The sequence below is a fragment of the Thermobia domestica genome, chromosome 18, assembly GCF_964235325.1.
Source record: "Thermobia domestica chromosome 18, izTheDome1.hap1.1, whole genome shotgun sequence".
Taxonomy (NCBI): domain Eukaryota; kingdom Metazoa; phylum Arthropoda; class Insecta; order Zygentoma; family Lepismatidae; genus Thermobia; species Thermobia domestica.
This window is the reverse complement of record NC_137471.1, coordinates 101077666-101092850: the sequence shown is the minus strand read 5'-3', so window position 1 is coordinate 101092850 and position 15185 is coordinate 101077666. Positions and strand designations below refer to the sequence as shown.

Sequence of the window (15185 nt, the reverse complement as noted above, 5' to 3'; positions counted from 1 at the left end):
TCTGATTAATGAGTACAAGTATATATTTCAGTACACGGTAAATTATGCCTCCACTACAGCGCCATAGCGTCAGTTTTCGGTAGTCAATTGTTTGTTGACATTACGACATCGCATGACTTAGTGATTTAGATTGTTTGATTTTGGACATTTATTCTCAAATTACTTCCCGTGGACATGGTTTTCGGTTCGGATGAGTATACCTTCCTATAAGATAGCATGAGATCTTACTGTACTGAAAATTTCAGTTTGCTAGGTCCAATAGTAAATGAATAATCCGCTGAAATAAAGAACACCTATTTTCTTAATAGAAGTAAAACCCATATGCTGTTACTGTTTGTTTAAAAATGTAGTATTAAATTCTTTTTTCTCTCCCGTGGCTGTAGAAAATTCCATTGTTGCTTCAGTTTTATCAACAAATCAGAAATAGATTAATCGTTGACAATTTAACTTTCCGTAAATACATGTATGATTTTTTTTTAACCTGCAAAGTAAATACAATTTGGGTGCTTCGAAATAAAGAGTACGTGGTTCGATGAATGTGATCGTGTGGTGGTTTGAGCGTGATAGATTGTGATAGTTATATATATATATATATTTATTACTGCTTAATGTAAATATGTGTATGGCCTGCGTGTAAAATGTACGAAATAGGGTGTTTATAAAATATTACTTCGTGCGAAAATTAGTAGATAATGAATGAACGTAATGATATGTTAATAATATGATATATAATATGAACGAGATGACGACCCCTATATTTAAATGGATAGGCCTAGTGAATTTTATATAGTGAAAATATGAATATGTTTACGAAAAAAAAAATCTCTCGCGTTTTGACTTCCACACCAGTGCATTCATCCAACCGAGTTTGCTACTTGAATGTAAATTATAGTTGGGAATTGTGTGTTACTTTGCATTTATGTACCTCATAATAACACAGCCCCAGATCTTAAGCCTTTCAATAGATAGAGTAGTATCATATGGGAATTACTTCTAAAGGTTGACAGAAATGATAATTAAGAAAACCAACTGCTATTTCCTGTGATCATCGAAAAGTACAGGTTTCGGTCAGTTGTACCTTTAACATTCATAGCCTCTCCGAGATTTTTTTTTGTTGCTTACCTTATTTATTTATGGTGCAGTGTTCATATAACTCAGTTCGGACTATCCGATTAAATTAACTGCTACTAAATTTAGCGTACCCGGACGTCGACCCCTAGTCCCCTTAAGTATTTTCATGTCTTTTCTTAGTTTAATTAGATGAGGGAAATTAACGACGTCCCAGACGGTGGCATGTCTGCGCTGGGTAGCCATCGGTGATGTTTCGGTAATTGAAATCACCGATCCAAAATTCAGTTTATTTAATTTTTTTTAATTTTGGCAAATCACTAATTAGGGATACCTTAGCTATTACTCTAATTTCATCCCTATTCTGGAATCTTCTAGTTTCCAAGAGGTCGGATGATTTTTTTTTTCCTTGAAATTCTAAATTAGCGCCTTCTCTAACCTTCCGGACGATTTCCGGGAACCTGCTGGTTTGGGCCGGATACGGGGATCGGATTTCAATCTTACAACCAAACTCTTGTGGGATTGGGATCTGATGGACACAGAACTTGCATCCTTGGCAGCAGGGCGTTCCTTGAGTCTACGTATTTGAGTAGACCACCCTTTTGGCATGTTAAGAATATTTTGGCTATGGATTTGTTGAGATAGAAATTCGACTTTTGTCTTTGTAGCGTTAGTTATTTCTCACTTAAGTCTTTGGTGCCACTATTCTTCGTCTTCCTTCTTCTCTATCTCTCTCTGTCTTCATTACTTCGAGATTTTTTTTTTTACTTTTTCAACCTTGCCCCCCCCCCGGTTTCTGAAACTCATGAAAATGTACAATATTCCATATCACTTATTTCGATCGTATGTACTAACTGAGACATCGAGGGATGCAATTCGTGGAGGTATTGCAGCACATCTCGGGACCATTTTCGCGATATTCAATCCACCACTGGAGAAATTGATGGGAAGGTACACTATGCTTTCGGATTCCTAGAAACATTTGTTATTCATGGATCATACAAATTATATCCATTGACAACTGATTTCTGGTTTTTATTTCTATTGATTGGTCATATAGTGTGTATGTATTAGTAGTCTGGGCCCACTAGTTTCCAATAACATTGATTTTTTTTTATATACATCTATATATGTGTTTACATAGTTTTAAAAGTTACGTGCCTGCTCAATTTGTTACATTTCCACCTCTTATGTCACTAAATAACACCAACTATTTTTATATATATATATGCGGATCTTTAGTAAATTGAAAATGATTATCGATTATCGGGTTTATACATAGAAAGTACAATGTTGCAACCTTATGAGAGAAAAAAGTGAATTTTGATAGTCAGGGTTTTTGTTTTGTCTTTGAGCCAATAAAATATAAACATTTATAAAATATGAATACTTGTCGAATATGAACGGTTATGTAGAATTTAAACGTCGACAAAATACTACGATGGATATTAAAGTGAAATTTATTGTATTGAATAATATGAATATATATATATATACGAGTATGTATGTAATGGGCTCGGTATTTACCCTGGTTTTGTTTAGGTTGCCATAGGTTTTTGACACCCGACCGTTACCAACTATTTGTGACATATAGTGTTACCGCGTATATTGTAATAAATTATATTTTGTTGAGTGGTTACTGATGTCTGTAACTATTAAAGTTGAATATAATGTTAAATACCGCATGTAAGTAAAACGAGTAGCAGGTCGTAAGATAAGTAAAATAACCCTAATCCTCATCCAAATTTATTCGCAAGATCAAAGTGAAATTAATAACCTACGAAACAGTGTGCCCCACCAACGAATCTTCTATCAGTAGACTCTGAAACAAATCCTTCCCCTACGATCAGAAATTTAACTATTCAGTGACTAGAATCTTTTGACTACAAGATCTATACTATAAAGAAAATTACTGGTCTTAAATTTAAAAAAGAGAAATTTAGTTGATAACTTAATGTGAATACCGGAATATGGAAATATGTTTTCAATATCTGTGACTGGATTCAAAATTTTTTTAACCTTGATAAACTTTGAAATTTTATATTGAGTGCGTCGAGTGACGAAATGAGAAATATAAATATATATGTGATATGAAGCGACTATTTGTCTATAGCTAAAACAAAAATAATTAAACACTCTCATGGACACAAACCACAGTGCGAAAAGAGAGTTGGAAAAAGGAGCTATTATCGATGTGAGAACAAAGACTCATAAAATCGTCGAAATGTCTCCTCTTGGGACAGAGACCTAATAAAATGTTACTAAAGTGTTTTTTTTTTAAGGATGATTAACCAATTATATTTTTTTTTCTTTCTTTTCCGCAACGATATATATATAGATTCATTACACTGAATCCTAAATGTATTGATCTTTGAATTTTTTTTATTTTTTGTCTTTCATTTTTTTCCTTTTCCTTTTGTCAAATTCTCTTTTATGTAATGCAACTTTTAATATATATATAGGAAGAGAAATGTGTTATTTGGTCTTGATAAAATTAGCGAATTTCTATGCATGTTAATGAAACATTCTTTCCATGTATTAAATTTTTTCCCTGTTATGTCCAACTAATTTTTCTTTTATTGAAATGTAATAAATATATATAGTAATGTAGTTAGGTTAGTTTAATTTAACTAAATACAACCTGAAGTATACATTGTCCTGTATGAATGTGTGTGTGAGTGAAATGTAGGTTTAGTATTAAGTGCATCCATTATTTTGACATATATGTGTGATTTATTATAATTAATGGTAGTTATCAATTAAACTCATTGAATGTTAATACTAACTTAAGTTGGCTCTATGAAGGAAGTAAAAAGGACTGAAGTAGCCTGAACGAATGATCAGCATGGGAGAACTGTGAGAGTCAAAATCTTCTACGAATATGTAATACTCTGATTTTTTTTTTTTTTCTTTGTGGTCGATTCTAACATGCCATCAACTTCGTCGTTTATTTTTCAAATATTGGATATTAGTGGAAATATTGAATAAACTGTAGAATTAAACTTTCTCATCTATCTCAGATCTAGATCGGGATAATTTGGTAGTTAGGGTTAAATGGATCTAGATCGGGGATGTATGGGTTAACATGTGTCTACCCTTGATCACCTTAATACCAAATATTAACCCAATAGCTATTGGAATTCGATAATTATTCACTTTTCTTTACCATATTTTTCAAAATATTCAGTAACAGCTTCCTCTTTATCACCTTCTTACTTTACCTCTTTCCTTTTCTATTTTCCTTTTCCTTTCTTCATCTTCTTCTTCTATTTTTTAATAAAACTGAAAAGGGGGTCGTGACTGGGAATCCTAGATGTAATAAACACGGTCATGTATTTAGTTATTTTATTTCATTCTCTTTAGAAGTCCGATAAAAAGTTTTCTCGTTTCAATCGAATCTAGTATGTTCAAAATTAAGAAACGGTGGTTTCTATGGCAACGACGACTTTCCCTTTTACACGTTGACCTTTAAATTTTACATGCAAAGCAATAACAGGATTTTCCCGTTATTGTCTTACATTTCAAGTAATGACGGGATTTTCCCAATGGCTAGGGCGGGAGATTCTCAACTTAAGAAATTTACTGACCGCACTTCTTTAAGCTTATGGGAGTTCTTCCGGCATAACCCCGCTGTTGCATAATAACACCAAGGCGAAACAAACTTAGGCTATTTCTGTGAATATGTAATATAAATACATAAAGCAAAAAATCTAAGTCAAAAAAGCCTGGTTTAAACCAAAAAAGCCTGGTTTAAACATCCCCCAAAAAACGGGTTTTTGGCATTTTCAAAAACAGCCACGGTTCTTGCCAACTCTGCTTACTTTTGTATATAGGAGGTTAAAAAATTCTTATTATATACATTGGTTAATCCTGTGGAATTCATAATGTAAATATGTTGAAGAAAAATTGTTTGAAATATTTTTTCGAAATTCATAGTTTATTTTCGATGTTTTATATTATTATCAGCATCAACCACTAATTAAATGATTTTTGTGTTATAGAGAAGCGATACAAAGTCTGTTTTATCAATTTAAAGCAGTATTTTGAAAAAAGCCCAAAATTTCCGAAGCAAAAAAGCAAAGCAGAAAAAACCGAGTTTTTTTCCAAAAAAGCCGGTTTTTTTCCGAGCCCTTGCATCTCTACTTACAACCCACGCAACGGCCCTGATCTGGAGAGATAACACTTACGATTCCTTAATTGTGACGTTGTGAGAATATTTCCGGAAGTGATAAATTAAGCGAGTGCTAAGTTTTTCAGACTTCTTATATCTCAAATGGTCGACGTTCAAAATGATCTGATAAGAGTGAAGTTAAACGGAGATGAAACCTAGAACCCTCATTTAACAGTATATATTTTCCATTGTTAAAAAAAGGAAAACTAACACAAAGAAATCCATTTCCATTCAAAAATTCCTAAAAGTGCATTTTTAGGAGTCAATTTTCAAAAATTTTCGGAAGAGGACCCCGGGCCCCTTTGCAAAGTCTTGCCCCTTGAGTTCTATTCTTTATCTTGATCGTGAACTGTGAGGGCATCCCCCTATACTGATTTTCAAAACTCGGTGCCCTTAATGCAAACGTATATATATATAAAAAAAAACATCAAGTTATATCAATATATTAGTATGGTTAGTTGAATCTGATATAGGATACAGGTGTAGCCTGTGCGACACTTATGCTACCCGTTTATATTGACATTTCACATATTATGCTCATAAATCTACTTCACAATGGAATTTTGTCCTATGCTTAATTTGAGAATATGCTTTATAAGCAAGTTCATCAGTATTGTTCTATATTCTGAGTAATCGTCAACATGTCATCTATAGATTGCAGGCTGAAAACCTCGTTAAGAACTTGGATACAAACAAACAAACAATATTCGTAGAATATCTCATTTTAGCTTCAGCACTAGCTGCTTGCAGTACTTTATGAACTTTTAATTACATAAGAACATATGTTCAATGCAATAAATGAGTCTATTAGGGTTATATTCGCCTAGTTTTTGAAGAGATTTCCGACCTTTTTGACTAGCGACACATTTTACAGATTTTTAAATTATAATATAAATTATAATGATGTAAGCCTATATAAATTATAATGGTAATATAAGTTATGATAATATCATAAGATTATATATCGTAATTTCTAAGTATCAGCATGTGGACTTGAGCATTGATACTGCCGTTGACTGGTACACTTCTGCTCACAAAATTCTGGACTGTCTTCCAAAGACTAAGTTTTAAAAAATCACTCTAGATCTTTACGAATTCCCGTTAGGTCTGGATCATTTTTTCTGCATTTTTGCCACAGTCGGGAGTGGAAATTGAACGATAATATTGCAGTATAAATATGAAAGTTTCAATCTAGATAAATAAAATAGCTTCAAAACAGGAAGTTACGGTAATTTTACGTTGCAAATTTGATAGATTATTTCTAATCTAGAACGATTTGGAAAATGGTGGAAGTAGGGGAAATATCATAACTGCAAATAGACTACAACGGTTGACCATCTCCTTCACGCGATTTGATAATTGTTTCACTGCCAGTTCGATTGTCCCAGAAACATACCTTTGGTCGATTACCTTCTTTGAAATGAAAATTAAAGTGTAATTTATGGAAATCCTATCGAAATCAGCAGGGAAAACGCAAGAATGTTTGAAAACATTCTGCTGTTTTCTGGTATAATATGTGATTCATCCAACCTGTCTTTTGCGTAGATAGCTGAGAGGAAAGTGATCTTTTTTTTTCTTTCTTTCTAAAAGGGTTTCTAAAGAAATAAATGATTTTTTTTTTGTTTATGCCCTTTAGACTAAAGAAGATGGATGATTACTGGAAGTAACTGATTGAGAAATTATTTTTTCTGCTCTCTCACCGAGAATCGAACCCAGAACCACGTGCACATTAGAAACAAGACGGGAAGGATTTGTAATTTGGTTTAATATACTGTATATGATTTAATATCCTATGTTACGTAGTTGTGACGTATTTATATCTTTCTTCCATCCATACATGATAGATGAAACATGAATGTTCATTGCAATAAAATGCAGATCCTTAGCTTTATAAAAAAAATTCTAACAGACAGGATTCGAACCCATGCTATAGTAAATAGCTTTACAAAGTTCAATAACACTAACCACTAAACCACGAAAGCATAACTTCGGATGTTCTCTGTCTGTCTGTATCTAAGGGGTGTAGCTTTCTTGGTGATCTTGTTACTTTCAGGTTTGAATCATCCCGTATCACCCAGTATACTAGGTTTTGACTTTTATCAATCTATAAATTATTTATATATTTATTTTTATAAACTCCTATGATTGTGTTCGATATGCCAATTATATATTTACTTGGCAGCAACGTGAAGATGGTCTAATGCTCTTGTAAGACTACGTATGTTACTCTGTCAGAATGGAGGGAAAATAAATGTCTTTTTAAGCAGATTCGAGGGACGTAAGGATCTAGGTTCGATTTTTTGCACTTAGTCTCCGGAAGTTTTGGACTTAGTAGAAACCTTTTCAAAGTTCTAATAGGAAATCCAATCGGAAAAGGACAATTAGGAGTAGGGATGGTCAATTTTTTTTCGAAAAAACGGAAAAGGAAAAACGAAAAACGGAATCATTTCATTTGTTAGTACTTCCAAACTATCGTATACTATGCAATAGGAAGTCTTATAGAACGGCTATGTTCATCTGTCTGCTTATCCATCCGTTCATCTGTTAGCTGGCATCAGAGCAAGAGCGATTAGAAATAGCGAGAAGCATAGTTTTGCAACATAAGTAGATTCATCTAATCCATTTGACTTTTATTTAATCCAGAAGTGGTAGAGATCTATCGCTTTCTGCTACATTGTTGATCACCACAGAACACAAACGGTAATATATAGAAAGACGCGGTTTTCCAGAACCAATTCAGTGCCCAAGAATATATTCAATGTTCGCTCTTATTACACTGGAAGTCTTTAGAAAGGCTTTGAAATGAAATGGAATTTTTGAGTTTTACGTCCCACGATTATGCCGGGTAGGCTAAAGGAGACAGTGATGATGAGGTATGAATGAAATGGTGGAATGAAGAAAGTGGGGGGGGGAACGGGAGAACCCCACGCACACGGTGTTTGTCCACCACAAAGTTCACTTGGTGGGAGCGGGGTTTGAACTTGTCCGTCTGTCTGTCGACAGGTGTCAGAGGAAAAACAGTAACAGATATTGGGAAGTCGTTTCTTGCGGCCCCTAAAATAGGTTAAATCTCCTCCATTAACCCTCCATTCAAGCCGTAAGTGGTTCAAATACTGTATCCTTTTTTGGTTTTACCTTTTATCGCTATAGAACGAAAAGAGTAATAGATAGCGAGAAGCGATTTATTGCAAACAATTTAGCTCTTAAGACAACATATAACTATCCACAACATTCAATCAAAATCATAAACTGTTTATATTTACTATTATTTCCGGTTTCAATACTGAATTACGAGATATCGAGATGTCGATTTTTGCAATCGATTCAGCTTCCAAGAAATAGGGAGCTTTGCCATTAATCCTCTATTCAGATCGGAAGTTGTTTAAAATAACCGTTTTCGGTTTCAATACTGATCGATATAGAACAAAAACAGTAATAGAAAGCCACAAGTGTTTTTGCTTTTTTTTTTTTTTAATCGAATCGATACAGCGTCTCAGACGTATATAAGCTATATATCATCACAACCCACAATACTATCGAAAACGAAATTGGCTGAATTTACTAGTATATTCGTTTCAATACTGATTTTTATAAAGCAAAAACTAGGAGAAATCGTGATGCGGTTTTTCGCGATCGACTAAACGGTCTAAGAATAGGCTCTACCTTCTCCCTTGATCTCTATTCACACCAGAAGTGGTTCAAATTAAAGATTACAAGTTTCAACATTTATCGTCACAGAACAAAATTGGTAATAGATAGCGAGAAGTGGTTCACCTACAATCGATTCAAGGTCTCAAGAGGAAATACCATTACAATCCGCAACACTCCACAAAGGCAGAAATGGTTGAAGTTTATTACTATTTTTGATTTTATAGGTAATACTGATTTCCATAGAGCAAAATCGGTGAGAGATATCAAGATGCATTTTTTAAAAATCAATCCAGCGTCCCAAGAATAAATTTCACCTTCGTTAACACTTTATTTGAACCGAAAGTGTTGAAATTAACCATTTCCGGTTTTAACACTTGTCGCGATAAAACAAAAAATTGTAATAGATAGCGACAAGCAATTTTCTGGAATCAATTCAGGGTTTTAAGAGAACATATCATCATAACCTGCCTCACTGTTTTGTAACCGGAAATGCTTGAAATTTACTACTACTTTCGGTTCCAATACTTATATTCATAGAGTAAAAACTATAAAAGATATCGAGAACAAGTTTTCTGAAATCGATTTGGCGTTCTAAGAATAGATTCCATCTTCTCCCTTAACCCTCTATTCAAGCCGGAAATGGTTCAAATTAACCATTCCTGCTTTCAATATTTATCGCCATAGAACAAAAACGATAAGTGATAGCTAATAATGGCTTTTTAATACGGATTCAGTATCCGAGGAACAGAATCTATTCTAACCAGGAGTTTTAGTTGTGCTACTTGTTGTACTGAAGTTTGAGTATTCAATTCGCATAGATTGGAAGTCTACCGTAGTTTTACACTGTGTAAAGAAACTCACTTATTTCTCTACAAAAACAGGAAATAGGAGAAATGTATCACAACCAGGGGCGGATCCAAGGGGGGGTGGCGATCAGGGCGATTGCCCCCCAGAAGATGACACTTTCTTATTTTATATATAAATAAAACCTATCCCAGAGTTTGGAGCTCTTAAAAAATGCTCTAAGTAGCAGTATTACACCCCCCCCCCCAGAAGTCCGTCCTGGATCCGCCTCTGATCACAACTCCCGGTTTCACTATTGATCACCATAGAGCAAGCATGGTAATAGTTAGCGAGAAGCATGAATTCAGTACCTTGGCAATACAACCAGAGAGGTACTAGGAAGCGACAAACGTTTCTTTTAAATATATAATTTCATAATTGCAAGAAAAGATTTCAAGCCCTGCTCACTGGTCTAGTGGGTAACACGCATTTGTTTGATGCACAGGGTCCCGAGTGGGAAAGCATTGAACGTGTTATAATGGTTCGGATTCCATTTTAAAACGTAAGTCCACGTCTTGTATAGTCTCGCTCGATACTGAAAAGGGACGATGAACTTCAACAAACAATCAAATGAAAAATATTTCATCTTGGTAGTATTCTTCTACTAAAGTTAGTAGCAGTAAAAACTAATACGGAAACGAAGACCCACCTATTTCAAATTTGAAAAATGAAATGAAATGAAATGAAATTTTGAGTTTTACGTCCCACGGTTATGCCGGTTAGGCTAAAGGAGACGGTGATAATGAGTAATGAATGAAATGGTGGAATGAAGAAAGTGGGATGAAACGGGAGAACCCCGAGAAAACCCACGCACACGGTGTTTGTCCACCACAAAGTTCACTTGGCGGGAGCAGGGTTTGAACCCGAGACATCAAGCACCAGAGGTGAACGCTCTACCACTGAGCCACCACGGCCCCCTATTTCAAATTTGAATTCTCGTTTGATGAGATTATTATAGTCAGATACTTAAGTTCTTTGTCCTACCGTATATAAAACATCTTTAGAACAAATAAACCATTCAATAGTATTTTGTAAGTATTAAATTGCCTATTTTTGAAAACAAATTGTTTTTGATACTGACTTAGTTAGTTATAGAAAATAAGAGAAATGAATGGAGGATCTTAGTGAGACGTCTTTGGAATCAGTATCAGTACATATAATCACTTCATGTTTCATATTTTCTTAAAATCAATTGTTAAAAATCAATTTATTACAGAGTTGCCTGATACTGTCATGATCAGTTTATACAGGATCCTTCTATTTGATAATTTGTTAGTCTTTTTTTTTCATTATAACATATATTGTCGATAACACGTTAACAATCACTATTAGTAAATAATTATATTTTAATATTCTGTAAAATATAAATTTTACATTGTTTACCTTTGTGAATTATTATTTCTAATTTATATCCCTCAAGAACCGAGAACCAAAGGTCTATGCATCACAATATTTCGTGCTGAGCTAGCACGCATACCAGACTCGCTAAAGTCTATGACCGTATCAACTTTGGCCAATATCGGATGAGTTTAACGCGTTTTAATGAAATTTCTTGATTTTACTAAGTTCAAGTCCAAATTTTCTGGACAGTATTTTGAATATATATATACTGCTACCAGCTAGTCAGAGCATCAATGCAACTGTGTACTGTCAGCAGTTGAGCCGTGTTCAAGAAAAAAACTCATGACTCTGGAGCCAGCACTTCTGAATCGCAAAGGGGTCCTCCTGTTACAGGAAAATGCTAAGCCCCACGTGGCTAGGATGACCCGGAACACCATTCTACACTTTGGATGGGAAACACTATTGCATTCGCCATACTCCCCCTACATTGCACCGTCCGATTATCACCTGTTCCATTCCTTGGACAATCGGCTTAGAGGACGCCAGTTCAAATCCCTAGTAGAGTTGTAAAATGCACTTGATACCTTCTTCCCTTCACGGCCCACCAAATTCTACCGCGATGGAATACATTGCCTTCCAAAACGTTGGCAGAAGGTCGTCGATGCTGATGGAGACTAGTTTTGATCTTCCAGGTATGTCTTAGATTACATATCGATGTTCGAAGGTGTTAGGAGAAAAAGCGATAGATCTTTCTTGGTTACCTCTATAGTTACTAAGCTCGTCAAGATCTACCATCTTGCCATTTTGGTAAAAATTGGATGTGTTCCTGATTTCACTGATTCCAAACCTAACATTGATAGCTAATGTACACCATAATATTTTATACTGAGCTTCCATGCATACCAAGCTCGTCAATATTTACGATCCTACCAACTTTCGTCAAGATCGTTTGAGCTTAATCAAATGCATCTTAGCGAAATGTCTTGATATCAGTAACTTAAAACACAAATTTGATTAGCAATAACTCTGGAACCAAAGTCCCAAACACCATAAGATTTGAAGTGCGTACTAAATACATCGCAGTCCATAAGCATACTAATTTTGATCGTGATTGGATGAGTTTCGACAATAGTAGACATTATACACTATCCTTTCATTAAATCCAAATCCAAGGGGGCACGGTAGCTCAGTGTTAGAACACTTACCTGTTGTGTATTTGATCCCAGGTCAAGTAAGTTCGTGGCAGATAACATCGTGTCCGTGGGTTTTCCTGGGGTACTCCCATTTCCTCCCATATTATCATTCCACGAATTCCGAAAACTTTTCGAGAAACGAAAAATCATCGAAAAACAGAAAACGAATTTTTTTCGAAAAACGGAAACGAACATTTTTTCGAAAAAATAAAAAACGAGAAACGAAAAAAATTGGAAAAAATGTAAAACGAATTTTTTTTTTCGAAAAAGCGAAAAACGAAAAATGAAATTTCTGAAAATCGAAAAAGACCATCCCTAATTAGGGCCTAGGCGCAGATGGGACGACAATATTGAAATAACAAACAAAAATAATTTTCAACATACAAACTACTTAAGGAATAAGACAGAAACAAAAAACTTATCAACACAAAAGAAATAGGAATACAAGGTATAAACTGGATCCAGTTGGCTAAGGATAGAAGTTAATGGAGAGCTTTTGTGACCGTGGCATTGAACCTCCAGGTTCCATAGGCCATGGAGTTAGTTAGTTAGTCTTCGGAAGGAAATCTATGTTTTGTGACCAGACATGTACAATCTGCCTCAAAATTGATTTTGATTTACTATTAAAGGTTTTATGCTAAAAATAAAATGTGTTGTGCAAAGGCTATTTATATCTATAGGTAATCTTGTTGACAAATTTATTTTTAAAATTAAAATTTCGCGACATCTTAATGTATCGTGACACATCAATGTATCGAGACACACCGGTTGGGAAACCAGTTTATGCAAAAAGTTAATAGAAGATAATTTGACTCCTATTGAATCAATTTGAACAAAACGGCCCCGATTTGACTAGTGTGAATATCGGTTGTAGGCTTCCCCAGTAGTCAAAGATAATGAGCAATATTCCTATTATGCTACGAGTTTTCACATTTGAACAAATTTAGAAGAAAAAGTTGTGTATTTGGAGATTAAGGATCACTTTCAACAACGATAGTATATAAGAAGTGGTCTTACAGTTTTAACGTGGGATCAGCAACATATACTCATTGGACACAGCACGTGATAACCCGTAAGCAACAAGCATGCTTAATGTTTTTGGGGAAGCTTTAAGAGATTTCAAGAACTGAGAATTATTATTATATTAATTGTGCTTATTTTATTTCTACTGGGATTATTTCGTCATAGTTTTTTTTCCTTGGCACACTAATTGCCATTGGCTGATTGTAACCAATAAACTTTTTCAAACATTATTATTATTTGTAGTAGTATTAGTATTAATAAATAATAAGAATGATTTATACATTTATTTGTAATCAGTATTTAACTACCAATCATCTTGTATGTTATCTTTCAGAGTACAGTTAGCTCTCTAAAGTTGGTAAAGAATTTCATATGTATCACTGGTTATTTGAATTTCAGTTCACACCCACAAAGCTGGTATCAGTGATCATTCAAACACTGATTCAAGCTTATAAAGTAAATGGCATAGGCAATGCGACCAATAATACATCCGTTGAGAGAACAACTCGAGACGAGACGAGACCATGGCCAATGTTTACTGAACTCTTGAAGGTGCAAACAGCATGTATATACATAGTAGACATCTCACTTAAACCTTCCCTGTTAATCCCACCTCAATGTCCACCATCAATACATGGCAAGAGGAAGCACCACTTGAACGAGAGTGCGTCATCTTATTTTATGTGCTACCAGTTCCTGCATCTAAAACACACTTTGCTTTTAAAGGCGCTCGAACATCGTTCCATGCCGCTGATGCATAACATTGATTAGTTTACGCTATTATACATTAACAGTTTATAATGTGAAGTTTATTGCAATGAAAGCAACTTCTTTTTCTTCTAAACAGAGCCAATAACCCCAGTTCAATTTACATATATAATATAAACACTTTTAACTTGATAGTAAGCTATTGTGTCTAGGTCGAGTTAACCCACATGTATAAAGTTGTTTATACTACATGTTGTAAAAATTATATATGTATATAAAAGCAGCAACTCACAAATTACTGCAGTCACGCAAGCATCAGAACAAAACCGCGATCCTTCTGTTTACATTTATAATTAAAATGTATTGTAAATTCGTAGTAAACATCGCAAAAGCAGTTGTCTGTGATATTCAGACAGTAGCCGAACACATTCATTGTTATAGTACAACTTTAAAATAAACTTTCTCAATATAACGACATGCGTAAGATAGGATAAAATTTTACTTTTGAACAATTACTTACCGATGTGATTGTTGATTGCTTTATTGCTGTTCTTCAGATATTAAATTAACAATTAATGATCACTTTTAAACAGAAACATTCATATGAGATAAACTAATATAAAGATAATACACATAATTATGAGTCTTGTCATCTAACTTGCACACTACAAGTCTTTTGTTAGATGTTCCGGTCCGGAATCGCCCGCCCTGCCGGTTTGTGCTACGGACGGTGTTAGCAATGAAACAATGACGTTCGCACCCACCGCTGTCTCTCTTTTCCCCTGTAATGGCGGACCTTTTTCGCTATGGGCCTTTCCACTCCCGATCGATATGACACATGCGTACACCCTATGTGCTTATACAAGAATCGAACCAACTTCATTAATCAAACTGCACAGCTATAGATCGGACACAACGGAGAGTCCCTCTCTCGCTCCCTCTTTGTCATGGCTGTCTGTTTCCCTCGCGTTTCTTCAAAAATGACTTAAAAAAACGGGAATGAGGAAAGGGAGACTTTTCTTCCCTCTCGTTCCCTTCCTTCTTTTCCAACTTTCCTTCGGGATAAGGGAGAGATTCAGAAGACGAATGCCTTATGTATGTATATACTTTCCACTTGCGATGAAATTGCGAACATCAAGTAAAAAAGAGAGCCTTCAAGAAAGGTTGTAATAGGTTTAAAATAAAAC

At 34.7% G+C, this 15185-nt stretch overlaps 1 protein-coding gene across 2 annotated transcripts in view; it reads right to left on the bottom strand.

Annotated features, from left to right (window-relative positions):
* LOC145675561 (frizzled-5-like) overlaps positions 1–14793 on the bottom strand; it is a 447461-nt gene extending 432668 nt beyond the window's left edge. For both annotated transcript variants that reach the window (XM_081746068.1, XM_081746072.1), the window contains exon 1: positions 14519–14793. The gene's annotated coding sequence lies outside the window, so the exon portion shown is untranslated. The remainder of the gene's footprint in view (positions 1–14518) is intronic.
* Positions 14794–15185: the final 392 nt, after the last annotated feature.